The sequence below is a fragment of the Herpailurus yagouaroundi genome, unplaced genomic scaffold (assembly GCF_014898765.1).
Source record: "Herpailurus yagouaroundi ecotype Mexico unplaced genomic scaffold, PumYag 203, whole genome shotgun sequence".
Lineage (NCBI taxonomy): Eukaryota > Metazoa > Chordata > Mammalia > Carnivora > Felidae > Herpailurus > Herpailurus yagouaroundi.
In genome coordinates, this window is record NW_024412434.1 from 17,246,413 (window position 1) to 17,261,623 (window position 15,211).

At 43.5% G+C, this 15,211-nt stretch overlaps 1 protein-coding gene and 1 long non-coding RNA gene across 8 annotated transcripts in view; one reads left to right on the top strand and one right to left on the bottom strand.

The window, feature by feature from the left end:
• Positions 1 to 15,211, bottom strand: part of CACNB2 (calcium voltage-gated channel auxiliary subunit beta 2) — a 381,041-nt gene that overhangs the window by 206,523 nt on the left and 159,307 nt on the right. The window lies entirely within an intron of this gene.
• The window catches only part of LOC121014750 (uncharacterized), a 9,903-nt gene continuing 5,303 nt past the window's right edge, over positions 10,612 to 15,211 (top strand). Inside the window, exons 1-2 of one of the 2 annotated variants that reach the window (XR_005783407.1) lie at positions 10,612 to 11,082; positions 11,633 to 11,780. This is a non-coding gene — a long non-coding RNA (uncharacterized LOC121014750). Of the gene's footprint in view, positions 11,781 to 15,211 lie in introns of both variants that reach the window. The other variant, XR_005783406.1, reaches the window with a different exon arrangement.

Below are 15,211 nucleotides of genomic sequence, written 5' to 3' on the forward strand. Positions count from 1 at the left end.
TGAATATGTGTTTAAAAGTTTCTCACTTACATATGAATATTTTTTATTGATAGTTATTTACTGGATGTAGCCATAATAAAAGATAATGGTTACTGAGCCCCTAACTACGTGCCAGGCCTGGGCTATGCACTTTACTTGAACTATCCCAATTTCATTATACCCACGTAATGGGAATGCTGTTATTAGCACAGAAAAATGATCATTTATTGCATCGAGCATCCTCTAGAGGTCAGCAGTCACTTGCTCTGTCTCTCAGTCAGTAACTGTCACCGGCGTGACCTTGAACACCGTGACAAAAAAAGTCAGTCCTGAGAGCTCTCTGGAGATCAGCTGGATATCCTCTGAATGTCCTCCAAGAGAGGTGTACAGTCCTAAGTGTTAGAAGATACATAAAAAAGTGGGCTGGGTTTACGAATTTGGTTTTTTTACAGTTAGGCAGAAAAGGGATTTACAAATCTTAAAAACTGAAGAACAATGAAGTACAACCCAGAGCACACAGTGGCGAAACCAAGAAGCGGAGGAGAACTTTGGACAGCCCCACCCCAACCCACACTCTCATCTCCCTAAATAAATATGTTCAAAGGACATTGATAAAGGGACCTGAGGAGGGCTAGGCATGTCTCGTGGTATTGACAAGGATTCATTCAGAGTCTGGGCCAACATTTCTGGTCATTATATAATCTTAACTGGCCGAGGAAGGATAATATAAATTATTTCCTCGGAGTGGAAGCCTAGAAAAATTTAAAATTAATGTGTCTCAATGACTAAACGAATCGAATCAGCATTTTCATGCAAAGGAGACTTGAATGCTTTGTAGTTTATGCACTTTTAACATTTAAGAGAATTTGGCAGGCGAGCTTTTTCATTTCAACTTAAAGTAGATAACTGAATAATTGGTTTAGACTTGGGATTTTCAGTTGAAAACTTACTAAGTTTATGTGCCATATCGAATACTTAGGAGACTTTACATTTTACCATATTTATAATTTTAATTTATTTCATAAGGCTTATTTACTTGGAGAGTTTTTGTCTGATTACTTCCATGCTTGAAAAAAAGACAAGGAATATTAAATATATAAATGCATTTTAAAAGGTGTTGGGACTGAAAGAGGAAGAAAGCTTTAGGTAAACATACTGACATCCTCAAAAGCGTGGAAGGGGTTCTCGTGGGAGAAGAAAAAGTAGGTTTTCCCAGCAGTGACCTAAAGTGCTCTGCCCCTAAGGGTTAAAGCCTTCCTAAATCAGGTGGATTGCGGGGTTCCTGCCTGGCGGTTCCCTGATGACACCACCCACAGAGAAGGCTAACTACCATCCCATCCTCGTTACCCACACGGAACCACAGCTCACCCTCCCAGACATGACAAGTCTATGGGAGAAGCAAGACTAAAATATTAGAGGACACCCATGCCACCACCTACATGGACCAATGCAGGCACTCAGGCAAAAGTATGAACGAACACATAAGGAAAACCATACGTTTGAAAAATAAAGACAAAGAACAATCTAAAAGAGAAGATCCAAAGTTTCCTTGAAAGAACAGAAATAAAGCAAAGGAGCATAAGCAAATTAAAAAAAAAATTCCAAAGTAGTATCTTCAGAAAGTCAAGAGATTATTGAATTTACAAAACAAGAATGAGAAGCTTTGAAAAAGGAACAATGAGGCAAAGAGAATGTTTCTGAAAATTAAAATATACTTGCCGGCCTAAAAATATTCAACGGCCAAGATAATTAATAAAATGGAAGCATCTGAAGACCAAAGTGGAGGTATGTGAAACCAAAGGGAACAAATGAGGGAAAATATAAGAGGTTAAGAAATACGCATTGCTCCTAGTGTTTCAACATTTATCTTATGTTAGTAGAGAAAAATGTAAGAAACAGATTGACACTTTGGCCCAAAGTTAAATAGAATGATGGAGAAAAAGACTCACACCCAGACATGTCCTGATAAAAATGTGAAATCAAGGGATAAAGAAAAAAACACGAAAAGCTCTAGAGAGAAACAGGCAAATTATCTACAAAAGAAAAGAATTAGTTTAATAGTGGGTTTCTCATCGGCAGCCCTGCATGATTGAAGAAAAACAATGAAAGGAAGTTCTGAGGGAACAATACATTTTGAAATCACAACTCCATGCCAAGATACATTATTATGTGTAATATACCAAAAAGATTTTCCATTTTTTAAATTTCTTTAAGAAAGAGAGTGTGTGCGTGAGTGGGGGAGAGGTAGAAAAAGAGAGAGAGATAGAATCTCAAGCAGGCTCTGCGCTGTCAGCAGAGAGCCCAATGCAGGGCTCAAACCCATGAACCACAAGATCATGACCTGAGCCCCAATCAGGACTCAGACACTCAGCCAACTGAGCCACACAGGCGCCCCCAAAAGAAGAGATTTAAAAAAATTTTTTTTCAACATTTTTTATTTATTTTTGGGACAGAGAGAGACAGAGCATGAACAGGGGAGGGGCAGAGAGAGAGGGAGACACAGAATCGGAAACAGGCTCCAGGCTCCGAGCCATCACCCCAGAGCCTGACGCGGGGCTCGAACTCACGGACCGCGAGATCGTGACCTGGCTGAAGTCAGACGCTTAACCGACTGCGCCACCCAGGCGCCCCAAGAAGAGATTTTTAAATGTGCATAATACACACACACACACACACACACACACACACACACACACACACACACTTAATTACTAAGGCGTTTCTAGCAAAAACAAAAAATAACCCAAGAATAAGAACTTCATGGGATATCCACCACACTATTAGCCTAATAGAACTGAGAGGAAGCAGATGGAAACTTTAAAGAAAATACAAGAGAATCCATCAACTGGGACAGAATGAAGAGTCACCCTTGACTTTTAATGGCACTAGAGTCCACTTCCTTCCCCATGGATCCAATATGTAAATGATGTCTCCATAATCATGATGTTGCAAATGCTATTTATTTTCATTTTTAATAACCATAGTATAGAATGAAGCCAAAGGTTTACTTCCAGTTTCAAAACAATATAACTGGCATAAATAAAATAGCTAATAAAAACTGGAAGTTAGGAGAGATGGGGGTAGTATCTTTCAAATTCTTCAGCTTTTCAAGTGTCTAAAGTTAGTAAATTACTAAATAGGGGATAAACTAATATTTAAATTTATACTCATAACCACCGTATGAATTAAATTTTACAAACCCTCTTAACAGTGGTTTTCCCTGATGAATAAAATTGAGGGAGGGACTAGAAGGTAGAAGGAGACATTTACTTTTCATTTTTTAGCCTTTCATTCTATTTGGATACTTCAAATGCTTGCATTGTAGCCAGAATAAAAAAAAATGAGTAAGAAAAAAATATATAGTAAATGGACAGAAAAAGTTGAGAGATAAAAACTTCTAGGGGCACCTGGGTGGCTCAGTCCGACTTGGGCTCAGGTCATGATCTCGCAGTTTGTGTGTCGAGCCCCGCGTCGGGCTCTGTGCTGACAACTTAGAGCCTGGAGCCTGCTTCGGATTCTGTGTCTCCCTCTCTCTCTCTCTGTCCCTCTCTCTCTCTTGTACTCTGTCTCTCTGTCTCTCTGTCTCTCTAAAAAATAAGCATTAAAAAATTTTTTTTAAACTTCTAGAAAAGAATTTTTAGATAACCTATGTAGTATTTTACATACCTAACTTAAAAATTAAAAATTATTTTTCGGGGCGCCTGGGTGGCGCAGTCGGTTAAGCGTCCGACTTCAGCCAGGTCACGATCTTGCGGTCTGTGAGTTCGAGCCCCACGTCAGGCTCTGGGCTGATGGCTCGGAGCCTGGAGCCTGTTTCCGATTCTGTGTCTCCCTCTCTCTCTGCCCCTCCCCCGTTCATGCTCTGTCTCTCTCTGTCCCAAAAATAAATAAACGTTGAAAAAAAATTTAAAAAAAAAAAAAATTAAAAATTATTTTTTATTGCAAGTTCTTGGCTTAACAATTATAGTAAACCTAATTATTGCCATCAAAGTAGACTTTAGAGATGTTGTTCAAGAAATACAGAATCCAAACTTAACTGGCAAATTCCAGAATTTTAAAGACAGAGCTTTAAAACACATTCCTGAAAAGGCAACGGAAAATGAGAAAAGCTGAACTACTCAAAGTTGAGAGTAAACTATGCAAGAATAAAGCGAGTATGAAAAACTGTATAACCGAGTATCTATGAATAGGCTTGGAATTAGTAGCACTACCATCATTTGGAATAGAACCACATGGTGCATCAAATTCTCGTTTTCTGGACCGAGCGTGACTTTAGCAAGAGTGGCCTCTCTGACTACCCTTCAGAGAAATGCATTCCATGCCCTAACCTGTCATCATTCTTCTGCTCTTTCCAGCTTCATCTTTTTTCAACACCTGCCATATCATATATTTATTTGTTGGTTGATTTTGTGCCTTCCCCACCTGCCAGTTTGATGGTGAGCTCCTGGACAGCCAGGACTTTGCTTATCATTGATTCCTCAGTAAAGATAGCAGGTACTCAATAGTTATTAGTTGGATGAATAAAGTAAGTGTTCTTATAATATTTATTTCTTCATATAACAACTGGTCTCAAAGATATCTTTAGGTTTTAATTTTTTTTTGAAACTGGCAAATCTAATGTTGATTGTTAGATTTCTTTCCTATCTTGATTCTAACCATCTAATCCGTCAGCCATTTATTATATGCATGTCTAAAACCACAAGCCTGCCTCATTCTCACTGAACTCCTTATCAGGATAACCATTCTGAAACAAGTAGCAATTCATGGCTCAAATAAAATCAGCATCTTCTTAAGGATCTATTACATTCAAGGTGTTGGGATGGATGGATGGATGAGGGCAGAAGCCTGTGACCTTGGTCCAGAAATCCTGTCTCCCCTTTCTCGGGGAACACTTACTTTCTAGTCAAGTTCTGGTTTCAGTATGAAGATTCTTGGTAACTTGAGATATTCTGACTCTGTCCTCTCTCTTTCTGGATATTCCTCTATTTTTCCCCTTTTCACCAAAATCCAAGCATAAATCTTACTTCTCCCTTGTACACATATAAAGCATAGATAACAGATTTGGTCCAGAAAGTTACCATCTGTTTTTTTTTAATTTGGGGAATGTGTCAGACAACAGTTCTACCTGTACTTCAATACTGAAAATGTTAGTTTTTGGAAAAAAAAAAAAAAAGGGTGGGGTGACAATGAGGAAAAAAAAAATCCAAACTTATCACTTGGAGGGTGTAACATTTTTTAAAAAGTAAATGCACTTCTGTAATGCTTCCGAACAGAAGTAAGGACCCGAGTCAGTGTATATTCAACTATTCCTCTGTTTAAAAATTACATTTTTGAAGGTGCTTCATTTTCTGGCTGACATCAGCAAATACACATCAGTGAGTTTATGACATCTTATACAAAAGGGACAACTCGTTCCCCCCAACAAGCTGTCAAGTAATGCACTTGACTCATTTTGCCAGGGGCTGAAGGTCTCAAGCATACCTTCTGCCTTCGGTAACTTTGTTGGCTCCCGCACACTTGGCATTCTTATGGCTGTTTTTGGCAGGCAGACGCACAGCCAACTCACTATTCATTATGACCCCAAAAGCCAGATCGCACAAACTACGGCAAGTGACCTTGTGGGAAAACGGAAGGGTAGCCCAAGAAATCACTGTCAATGCTTCCCTATAGCGTTGCAAGTGTAAATTGTATTTGCCGTTTTAGGATGATCTTTCGAGAAATACAAAAGTCTAAAACTTTGCTATATGTTGTTTAGTCCCAAACCAATCACGTTTTTGGGTTTTAGACGACTGAACAGTGAGAAACATACATGCTTCTGGCTAAAAAACTAATCAAACGTATTCTTTGTCTTCTGCAGGATAATAAACTTTTGAGTCAATTTTCTTTTGTTACAACTTGGGAATTTTTATCTTTTATATGTTTATCAAGTGACAAGCTTCTTTTAACGTTTATTTATTTCTGAGAGACACAGAGAGAGAGAGCATGAGCAGGGGAGGGGCAGAGAGAGAAGGAGACACAGAATCTGAAGCAGGCTCCAGGCTCTGGGCTGTGAGCACAGAGCCTATGTAGGGCTCAAACTTGTGAGCAACGAGATCATGACCTGAGCCAAAGTCAGACGCTTAACCAACTGAGCCACTCAGGTGCCCCAAGAGACAAGCTTCTTACTGACCCTTTCAAAGTATTCGCCACTCATTCCAGTCAGTGGCCTCACATCTTTTTAAGTCCATGACATCAAATCGCATGACCCCCTTCCCACCCCTGTTGCTATCTTTTAATTTATGCAACGTATTTATTGATTATACCTACTAAGAGCCATCACTGTGCTGGGAAATAGGTATTATGTTCAGTGGTGAACAAAAGAGATAAAATATGATTTCTGGCTTCAATTTAATAGAGAGGGAAGAAAAGTATCAAGAATAAATAATTGGTACCTAACTGTAAATTATGATAAATGCCATGATGGAAGAGTGTCTATTTACCAACTTTTGAGATATTCCCCCCAGGTAGTTCAAACACTCTTTCACCTGGCGTGGCTTTCCTCTCTACCATATCCTCTGCCATCACCCGGGACATTACATGCAAACTTCTGTCCTTCCCTTTAGGTCCCTGGCTCTCTCCGGATAGAGGGCTTTCACTTCCTCACTAGGAACTCACATGCGTAATTCTTACCTCTTCTGGTCTCTACCCCAAGTTGTTTTTGTTTTTGTTGTTGTTTTAATTAATCTCTACACCCAATGTGGGGCTTGAACTCATGACCCAAAGATCAAGAGTCACATGCTCTACCAAGCCAGCCAGGTGCTCCCAAATTGTTTTAACTAAGGGACTTCAAATCCTGAAACTTTTCTGATCATAATCTTTTTATTTTCACCTTGTCGGCTACTTTTCTTACAGTAAACCTGCAATTAGCCTTTCCCACGACCTTGAGTCCTTTAATACCTCTGTGCTATCTTTGGGCTAGCTAACCTCCTGCAATCACTTGCTTCTCTCTCTGACCTGCTTCCCAAGGTCCAACATGTCCACAGTACAATCTCTAGCAACCTGCCAGTCCTCACTCCCTATCTTCAGTGTCCGCCTCCTACTTTTAAAGAAAATGTTAGTCATTTTCTCCAGGGTGACTGCGAATTGCTGGAGATTCTCAATACGTATCACTTAACCCAATTTCATCATGACTCTTAACGATGCTTACAATTATTTCATAATAGACCTTTCTCCTTCTTCCTCCTATCTCAGCCTGCCCTTCTCATTTTCCAAGTACCTCACCTCTACTGTCAACTAAACAAGATGTCAACTAAAATGTCAATTCTCTCTCTTGATCTATTTTATTTTTAAATCTACACATCCATTTTGAGAGAGACAGGGCAGGCATAAGTGGGGTAGGGGCAGAGAGAAAGGGGGAGAGAGAGAGAGTCCCAAACAGGCTCTATGCTCAGTGCGGAGCCGGACGCGGGCTCGACCCCACAACCTCTTAGATCGTGACCTGAGCCAAAATCAAGAGTTGGACGCCCAACCAAATGAGCCACCCAGGTGCCCCTAAAATGTCAATTCAAAATTTATGTCATTTCCACACACACAAAACCTTTACATATTTCATTTTTGTGTTCTGCTTCCCTTTAAATTCTTTTTTTTAAAGTTCTTATTTATTTTGAGAGAGAGAGAGAACAGGGGAGGGGCAGAGAGAGGGGGGGAGAGAGAATCCCAAGCAGGCACCACACTGTCAGTGCAGAGCCCTACATAGGGCTTGAATTCACAAACTGCAAGATCATGACCTGAGCCAAGATCAAGGGTCAGATGCTCAACTGACTAAGCCACCCAGGCTCCACACAGTCCTCTGTATTTGGTCTTCTCTTCTGCCACTTGCTCCAGAAACTTGTGCTCTGTCTACAAATATGTTCACATCGTCTCTCAACTCCCTCCCTCCAAGTGATTGTGGCCTATTTCCACCTTCTGGACACCGTAGGCTTCGTTTTGCTGGGTTTTGCTTTCATCCCTGTCCCACTTCTTGTAACTCACTGCATTTGTGCCTGACCGTCACCCACCCCTTGAAAGAACTCTTCTAAGATCACAAATGCCCTTTTGCTAAAGTCACTTTTGACCCAATGGATACCCCCTCTCTTTGTCCTGAAATCCTCTGCATCCATGGTTACTATTGCATTATGCACGATCTTCTTCCTTGTCCTACCTCCCTGATAACCCCTCACTTTTTATTGTATCCTCTGCACATGTGAGAATTCCTTAGGATTCCTCCATCAACCTCTTTTATTCTTCCCCTGCACCAGGAGTCACAAATGGCAACCCCGAGCATATTTTGGCTTCCAGGTGCGTTCTGTCTGGCCTACAGAGTCTTGAGGTTGTTTGTTTTCACAGAAGTCAGCACTCGCAAATTAGGAGATTTTGCATAAAATCTGGACTTCCACTTTGTCTTGAGAAACCACGATTCGTATCAACTACAGAATAAGGATAAAAGAAAGAAGAGCGTCAAACAGATACAAATGACCATTTGATAGCAAAGTAATAATGAAAGACTGGCTTCCTCCGTCACGTAGGAAATATGAAGAGATATTCTCAGGGCAGATTTTGAGGATTCGTGCTGATAACCGCAGATATTACCAAGTTCAGTCTATCAGTCTTCTGTTCTCATCCTTGTCGGACTTACCCACATCTTCAGAGCCCTGGTTATTCATCCTATCTTCTATAATTCCCTTGTCTTATTTCAAAAAGGATTTGATTCTGAGTCCTTTAGTTTACTTTCCTCTGAATACTGAATTTACCTAATACAACCTGAACTCTGAAACAAGTAACAGAATAAAACGAGAGCTAACGTCAATCTTAGCTTTCAAATTCTGATGCGGCCACATTGCCTAGCTGGTCCACGAAGTAGAGGATATTGCTTTGCTTTACTCCAAAGGCTTTCCTTGTTCTTAATTTTAGAGGTGATAAAGTCTCCATGGGGAAGAATATAGGAAAAGAAAGTGTATAAAGGCGGAAGGGTAGAAAAATCTGCGTAAGAAAAGTCATTTTCCCTCACTTTTCTTTCTCCTCCCTTGTACACTTTACAAAAATATCTGTTTGGCAGTAACTAACCCTAAACTTCTACTTCCTGACCTTGACACTTCAATTTCCATCACCTCGTATTCCAAGAACAATGCGTATACGTCTGTCTCCCTGCTGCGGAAATGAAAAGTGAGAGTGGAAAGTATAAGATGACCTACAAGGAAAACAAAAACAAAAACAAAACAAAGACCCCCCGTTTTAATGAACGAGCCGAGAGAAATGTCTCCTCCATACTTACTTCACTACCTTGAAATGCTGCCCAACGTGCCATGATGTTTAAACTCCTAATAGCCCTGGGCTAACATTTGGAAAGGCTTATTTGTATTTTGAAAATGGAAGTCCACACACACCACGCGGAGGATGAAATTCTGTCCTGCGGCAGCATAAATCACGGTTTTGTAAGCCGCGTTTCACTTCTTGCTTTGGTGCCTTGTTAACCCACTAAGCCAGGTTGCCAGGCAACCATGCCAGCTTTGCTGAATATAGATATTAACAGGTTTAGGTTACAAGGGGGGAAAAATGGTGCAAATGAGCACAGATTTATCCTTCACCTGGAAATCTGGGGAAACAAGCAATCTTCACAAGCCGGTGTTTGAAACAAATGTATTTAATACCTTCTTGTTACACTCCAGCCTCTGCGATGGAGGCGACAGTTCGTTCCCGCCTCTGAGGTAACACCCCTGCCCACTGTGTTCCGAGAAACGTCCTTGCCCGCTGCCACCATGACTTGCAATTCTGGGTTTAGAACACCGATCGTGCTTCTAGCAACTGACGGAATTTCAATCTCGTTTTAATAAAGTCGCACGCTTATAATGTTCTCTAGGGGAAGGCTCTCTCCCAGGGAGCATTCTGCTCTTTACTGTTGGCGCTGGGTAGGACAGATGTAACTGTCCCCATCGGTCAGGGGAGAAGCCCATCTTCGTGACCATATGGTATTGGCGCCACAACTGGTCGAGGGCAGAGCTGGGATGTGCCCCCAGCGGACAGCCGGCCCCAACAGGCAGTCCCTATGACATGTCTACAGTATTTTCTTTTTTTTTTTTTTTTTTACCAGATTATTGAGAAAGTGGCAGAAAGTGAAGATAGTCTTGTGAGCTGTTACAGCTTCTCAAACTTCGGTACGGGCTCTCCTGCAAAGAGGCAAGTCTGTCATCAGAGACGTGTGGCCCTGAGATGTGTTTTCTTCTTTTTTCTTTTTTCTCCCTCGCTCCAACATTTCTCACATCCCTGCTTTTCCGCCTGTACTCCCGAACAGACTTTACAACAGAACAAAAATGAAAATAAGCTCTCTCTGATCCCTTTTCTCTGGAGGCAACACGAGGGGCCAACAAGCCTCTCGCTTGAATCCCTTCACTGTGACTTCCGCTGCGGGACGAATGACCCCAGAACGACCCCACAGAGCTTCCCAGTTTAAAGGACACCCGCTTGGGGCGCCTGGCTGGCTCGGTCGGTTGAGCATCCGACTCCGCTTCAGCTCAGGTCATGATCTCATGGTTTGTGGGTTCAAGCCCCCGCATCGGGCTCTGCGCGGACAGTGTAGAGCCTGCTTGGGATTCTGTCTCTCCCTCTCTCTCTGCCCCTCCCCCGCTTGCGCTCTCTCTCTCTCACTCTCTCAAAATAAATAAAAATAAACTTAAAAAGAAAAGAAAAGAAAGGACACCTGCTTATAGATACGGACCTGTAGGAGAGCTCTGCGGAGAAAGCAGGCTAGATATGCTTAGCCCAGATTGCACCAGGCTGCAATCTGCCTGCAAGTCTAGAAAAGTCCACCCCCACCTGTCACTCACATTTAAAAATATGTGCTCTCACTGCTATTGCTGCTGCCGCCGTTCACGTGGGCAAAGCACTAAGATGGCTCCAGGCCGACCAAGCGACCCAGGCTGCTAAGGCGCAGGTCCTGTGGATCGCTGGGACCGGGCCTCAGAGGCCGGTCAGCACTGACTCTCCGGGGAGTGGTTCCACTTTGATTTCCCTTGTGTCAAGCCGGGACGCCCCACGACGGTAATTTTGAGACAAGTGTGGCAGTGCTCTTTCTCCCTCCTGCTTCGATAGGTTGGTGACGTTTCCACTCCCAGCCCTGCCGAAGGCTAGGCTAATTTCAGTCAGAATGCCTCCCCTGGGTTATTTTCTGGGGCCCCAGGAAGTGTGAGGTATGTGCATCTTCTCCCACATTGCGGGGAGGTGCCCTGGATTTACCCGGAGAGGCTTGTTCAACCAGGTGGGAGCGACTCGAGGACGCTTCCGTCCGCCTTCCAGCGCTTTCCGTCCTGCTACCAAAGACAGCCGAGGCAGCCCATTTCGCTCCCCTGGCTTGACTTGGGAAGTTAATAAGATCATAAGCTGAAGACCTAAGAACTGGCAAACTGTGCCAAGACGAAAATCTCAGACTCCCCTGGGGAGAGAAATATTCGCTTGCCCTCCTGAAGAGGAGTCTCTTTTTGAAAGCAGTGGGGTCTCCCTCCACGTTATGATAGTTTCCCTCTCACCTCGATATTGTGGCCAACTGCAAATTAAAACAGTGCTCTTTCCTGGCTTATACTGTCTTATCTGCTTGGCTTGGCATTAGTCCTTAGGAGAAATCTGGTCTCTCCTTCTTCCCCAGGGAATTCTAAATACTCTGCGGGGTTTTCTCCGCCCCCCCCCCCCAGAAGTCATCGGTGATGATAAAAACAAACAGATTTCGACGGCATTTTAAACGTGTTAGTTATCGAAGACCTAATCAACCACCTGGACTTTTGACATTTATTGCGGTACGTTCTGTGAGGGTTTTTATTTATTTATTTTTATTTGAAAATTTTTTTTAATGTTTAGTCGTTCTTGAGAGAGAGAAACAGAGTGCGAGTGGGGGAGGGGCAGAGAGGGAGACACAGAACCCGAGGCAGGCTCCAGGCTCTGAGCTGTCAGCGCAGAGCCCGATGCGGGGCTCGAACCCACAAGCTGTGAGACCATGACCTGAGCAGAAGTCGGACGCTCAACCGACCGAGCCACCCAGGCGCCCCTGTTCTGTTAGGTTTAATGGCATAAATGGAGACTTACTTTACACAAGGGCTACACGTATACGTGGGGAGAGTAATTCTGATGATCTCTGTTCTTTCACGTGACCTCTGCGCATAAGACTTGGTTTTAAACTTGGTTCAGAAGTAGCAGCAATTTCATTTCAGGGGTGTGGGTGTCCGCCTGTTAGCTGCGCAGCAGGAACAGAAGCACGGATGCGGCACGGACGCTCATGTGTTCAGAGCGCTAGAGGTTCTATCTGTGGAAATGGTGGGGAATGGGGCCAGAACCTTCGACTGAAACTCGATGCAGACATGCCTCCGGGCCAGGCTGGGAATTCTAGATGGGCACCAGAGGTGATTTTAAGTAGCCTGGCTTGTCTCACTGTTCTTGTGACATCTCTGGTCTCCAGGACACACGCTCCTTGGATTCTTAGGATTAATCCTTACAAGCACCATGTGAGGTGGGTGTCACGATCCCCCATTTTGCAGGAAGAGAAAGGGATCCTTGAGAAGATCAGTTCACCTTCCCAGAGTCGCAAAGCTGATGCGTCCCTGCCGGATGCCACAGGTGTATGCCCCCTCCCCTCCTCCTTGGGTTTGAGAACACTCACAGCAGAGTCTTGCGGGGACAGCGGGGACCTTCCCAGTCTTCCCCGCCACTGCTCTCCTCTTTACTCATCCATTCATACGCCATGGGAAACTGAGAGTGACCACAGAATCTGCTGTCCAAACCACAACACTTTTGGAAACAAAAGTCACTAGTCATCATTGTTGTGAGGCAACAGGCACGATTTGGGACTTCTGCACACCCTCGTTTGACCAAATCCCTGAAACGGGGTTAATACGTACTTAGTAACTTAATTTGAAATTGTCCACAGTGGAGTCTCTCCGACCCTCTCCCCCCAAAGGCGGCATCCCTGAATATGTCACCATCTAGTTGCTGAGAGGGGATGCCCCCCCCCCCACAGTCCACTCAGCAGTCTTCCCAGGTCAGAAGTACCCGACCCATCCTTATTTTCCTTCTGCTCTCCCTTCCGTCTCCGTAGAAGGAGGGCTGCCTTGCCCGCCCTTCTCCCGAGGAGGTGGGGCTGCCCGGCTGAAAGGTCTCTCTGGTCTCTGCTGGTCCAGGCAGCTAATGTCCACCGGGCTGTCAAGTAAGGGCTGTGGGAGCAAAACCTCCAACGGGGCACAGACTCAGACTCCTCTGAGCATATTGTGATTTGATCACCCACTGCAAATGGTGTCATCTCTTGATTTCAGGGCACGACTCACAACTGGTCCTCCCCTGCCTGGGCTCTACGTGCCTCAGATGTGGTATCTAACATGAACTAGGACACAGATCAACACCTTCTCCCAAGAAATGTCACCCCTTCTTATTGGTCTGGATTTGGTGCTTTCAAGTTCACATTTATTTATTTATTTTTGAGAGAGAGAGAGAGAGAGAGAGAGAGGGAGAGAGAGAGGTCACATGAGCAGGGAAGGGGCAAAGGGAGAGGGAAAGAAAGAATCTCAAACAGACTGCAGCTTCAGCGTGACGCCCCATGCGGGGCTCAATCTCATGACCGTGAGATCATGACCGGAGCCAACATCAAGAGTCAGACGCTTAACTGACTGAGTCACCCAGGCACCCCTAAAGTTTAGATTTTAATGGTATCTTTCATGCACCTGCTTGAGTTCTGTTTTTAAACCCTCACCAAATAGAAAAAGGAAATAGTTCAGCATATCACTATGTGATTCGGGGGTAATTATTTGATTTTCCTTACCCGTATTTCATCGACCTCCAGGCCTTGATCTTCAGACCCAGGAACACCCAGGCAGAGAGCCAGCCCCACAGGGAAACCTATGTGAAGCTTTTGCATGTAGTGGAGTTGAATCTCTCCCTTACACTCAGACATTAGCTCAGCAAGAACCCTGGAAGAGAAGTTCCACCAGCTGGACGCTCACTGTAGCTCTAAGACCACAGTTCAAACACAAGACAAAGAAGCCAGGGATGAGGGGTGACAGAGGGCCCTGCCTGCAATTCTAGACCCCTCGGTCGTCTTCTCTGGGAAGGGAATCAGTTGCGTTCAAGAAGGCTTAACTTTCTCAACAGACAGAGAGGAATCCGTAAAGGGTTTGGTCTGCTGGAGAATGGATGGAAATCTGGGTTTAAGGGAACTTACTGAACAGTAGAAATATTTGGAATGACTTGGAGAGGAGAAAGTTTGGAATTTAGCACTCAGTACAGGGGCTGCTACAGAGTCTAGGAGATTCAAGGCAAGAGATCCCTGAATCAGGGCTATAGTCACGGGATTGGAAAGAAAAGGACGAAGGGAACAAAGTGGAATTTAACAAATTACTTGTGAGTGCTGGCACGATGATAAGTACTTCATGTACGTTATTTTAAAAACATTCCAACCAGGAAAGTTTTATTATCCCCATTTTACAGATGAACATACTAAACCTCAGGAGTTACTAATATCAAGGTCCAACAGCTGGTGCAAGAAACAACATTTAAAGTCAGAATTTCCCTCTAAAGTAGAATATAATCTGTCAACAATGCTCTGAGCTTGGGTAGATGAGGGAATGTCAGCAGGAACGGAAACAAGAAACAGGAAAGCAGAGGATAGGCCTTAGTTTGGAGATAGGGAATGATGATTTGTTGCCTTTTAGATGTGTAAGTGCCTTTTAGATGTGTAAGTGAGAACTGTGATTGTTTTTAAAAGGTGCATATTTTACTATATAAAAAACACAATTACTAACGGCAATTTTCATATCAGTTACATATTTCTTAATGCTTTGTGGCTGGCTATTTAAAGCTATATAAATGAGTATTTACTAAAGCCACCTGGCACAACCTCTCAGGTTTCCAAGTCTAGATATAGACTTTATCTATTTATTTTTATTTATTTACTTTTTAGAGACAGAGAGAGAGCTCGAGCTGGGGAGAGGGGCAGAGGGAGGGAGGGAGGGGGAGGGGGGGGAGAGAGAGAGAGAGAGAGAGAGAGAGAGAGAGAGAAAATCTTAGGCAGGCTCCCTGCTTAGCACAGAGCCTGACTCAGGGTTTGATCCCACGAGCCTGGGATCATGACCTGAGCCAAAATCAAGAATCCATCACGCAACAAAGTGAGCCACGCAGGTACCCTGAGTCTATTCAGAAAAAGAAAAGAAAAGAAAAGAAAAGAAAAGAAAAGAAAAGAAAAGAA